This window comes from Pseudomyrmex gracilis, unplaced genomic scaffold (genome assembly GCF_002006095.1).
Source record: "Pseudomyrmex gracilis isolate BER0280 unplaced genomic scaffold, ASM200609v1 scaffold_2640, whole genome shotgun sequence".
Classification (NCBI taxonomy): Eukaryota; Metazoa; Arthropoda; class Insecta; order Hymenoptera; family Formicidae; genus Pseudomyrmex; species Pseudomyrmex gracilis.
Genome location: NW_018023224.1, coordinates 10,774 through 14,023, shown reverse-complemented (window position 1 = coordinate 14,023; position 3,250 = coordinate 10,774).

Sequence of the window (3,250 nt, the reverse complement as noted above, 5' to 3'; positions counted from 1 at the left end):
GGTATTTTATTACGGTTTTCGGTAATATATCGGTTTCGGTACTATAACGGTAACGGTAAGACTCAATTTCGGTACTATATCGGTTTCGGTATACAGTCTCTAGTATAATACCGGTATTGAAATCATACCGGTATTAAGTCCCTGGTACTGACTTGAGCAATTCTACGCGCACGAACGATTTGCGCGCACAAATGTTTGTGCGTGGAAACTTTTATCAATGTGAACGATATTTGTACGTGCGCGCAAAACTGTGCTCCAGTCGTTCGTCGCAGTAAGTAACAAAATGTCGTCAAGAGACATCACCATAGCAGCTGCTGCATATGTTATAATACATATTAGTAGTGATACTAGGCCGGTTCTAATTCAGGAGCTCCGAGGAAGATGCGGAGTATGACGTCACAGGGGGAGGGGTGACGTCACACGGAGGAGGGGAGGAAGCGCGAGGCGTGACATCATAGGAGGAGAGGTAATGACGCCACGCGGGCAGAGGGTAATGACGTAATTGCACAGGGGAGGGGGTGATGTCACGCGGGAAATGACGTCACTATGACGTCACGCGAGGGCGTGGCTCTGACGTCACAGGATATGACGTCACGCGGAAAATGACGTCACGCAGAGGCGTGGCTCTGACGTAACAAAATAAGCGAGACGAGTATAGAAAGTTGCAGAGTTGCAATTTTATATTATGTGTAGAACGTAGTGCGAACCGAGACGAGTATGATTCAGTGTAAGGTGCAGTTTTGTACTTTCTTTCTAAAAAAATTCGGAGTCACTGATTTAGAAACCGCATAATTTGTATATAGTGTAACGATATAGTGTAACATAATACGCGATGCAAGCGACTTTGTAGTTTGGGAGAGAAATAACATAGACGTAATCTTCAATTTTATATTCAGATTTTATTAAGATAATTGTACATACTATTTACACGCAACAATGTTTAAATGTTGTGAGACGTGTAGCATTTATTCCGATGATGAAAATGCAGTGCAAAGCGAGACGAGTATAGAAAGTTGCAGAGTTGCAGAGTTGCAATTTTATATTATATGTAGAACGTAGTGCGAAGCGAGATGAATGTGACTAAGTTGCAGAGCTTTGTTTTTTAGCACGAAATAACACCAATGAAGTATATACTTTTGCTTAATCTAGTTCTGTGTTGCAAGGACGCATTTGGATCAGACAAGGAGTGTAATAAAGATATTGTTTGTACAACCAAATTTATTATACAATAATATATACAATGGCATAAGTAGAAGTAATATACAAAACAGAATACACAGAATAATATAAAATGTATAAAATTATTCACTAAAGTGTGTGCAGTGTAAACTTATTACAATTTATAAACTTATTACAATTTATAAATTATTAGAACAGAGAAATTACTATAATCTATTACAACTAGTGTCATGGAAGTTCGTTCGACAAATTTCCATAAGGTGTGATGTATCAGTGATTTTTTATATACATGCGATGTGTGCGTGTACTTATTATAAACTAATGTACTTACAACAGTATAAGACAGAAAAAAACCAATATAATATACTTAATTGACACATAACAAATACAAAATATTATTAGTATTAAAACCTAATTAAAAAATATTATTAGTATTAGATGTTACTATTGTAACGGAGCCGATTTCTTCAACTTCGCCCGGCCTTCCGCCTGCCGGACAGCTTGGTCGGTGCCAAGGTTCGGGAAAAGGGAAAGCGAGAAATTGCGACACTTCATCGGATTTTTATACTGTAATGCAAGTGTGATTTATTCATCTAAATATATGTACACAGAAGTTTAATTTCGCGGTGTCGGTCTACGAGATTAATACAGTCCAATTTACGGCGGAATTCCTGTCGCGCTATTTTAACAAACGCGATCGGTTGATTTTGGTACGGCGGGCGCGGTAATTACTTAAGCCTAATTCGGAAAATCTATTTACACGGGCCTTATCTACAAAGTAGTCGTGAGAACGACTGTTTTTCGATGTGGCGGTTACAACGGCCGTTTGTGCGCCGGAGCGCCGGAAGTCGAGAGTCTCTCGACGGGAATCGGTATGGCGGCCGAGTCAACACCTCGGATTGCCGGAAGTCGGTCTCCCGAGTCAACACCTCGGGGGGAATATTCGGGAATGGCGGCCGAGTCAGCACCTTGGATTGCCGAAAGTCGGTCTCCCAAGTCAACACCTCGAGGGGAATAATCGGGAATAGCGGCCGAATCAGCACCTCGGATTGCCGGAAGTCGGTCTCCCGAGTCAACACCTCGGGGGGGAATAATCGGTAATGGCGGCCGAGTCAGCACCTTGGATTGCCGGAAGTCGGTCTCCCGAGTCAACACCTCGGGGGGGAATAATCGGAAGCGGTATCTCCGAGTCAACTCCTCGAAGCGGTAGCGGAATAAGAATGGCTTTCGAGTCAGCTCCTCGAGCGCCGGGAAAGGAATAGGTCCTTACTGCTCAGATCGGCCGGCTTTTATACCCCGGAGCGGCCTACGGTCCATCCGGAGTCGGCGTGTGAAACGCGGGTGTTTGCGCGCCGCGGCATGCACCTGTCGGCTGATAAGCGCGTGTTTGCTTCGTGTCGCTATAGGCGCGTCGTTGGTTTTATAGCACGCGGTCGCTCGCATAGGTGGGTTTGCAGAAACTATAGCGCGTGTTATATTATAAAGATATTTAATGTATAGAAATACAAAAGTGATATAATACGCTATCTAATATACAAAGATATAAACAAAAGAAAGCATATTTACAAAAGGGAAAAGGAACAAGATAGAGAAAAGAAAAGAAATATATATATTTGTGACGGGGTTCGCCCCGTCACACTATAAAAACTATTTATTATAACATGTGCCATAGAAGTTTGTTCGGCAAATTTACATTAAGTGATGTGTCAGTGGTTTTTTTTTTATATACGCAATGTGCGCGTGTACTTCTATAAACTAGTGTACTTAAAAAGTATAAAACAGAAAAAACCAATACAATATACTTAATTAACACATAAAAGAATACAAAATATTATTAGTATTAAAACCAATATAAAAAACTATCTATTTCTAAACCTAGACAAATGTGTATTATAAACTATATTATACACTAATATTTGTATGATAACATTATAAACTAATAAATTATAAAAGTAGTAAACATATAAAACTAATATACAAAAACTATTCTATTTCTATTTCTATTACTTCTGTGTCATCATCACCTATAATAAGAAAAAAGGGGCGTGTTCCGTTTGACCACAGTACGATT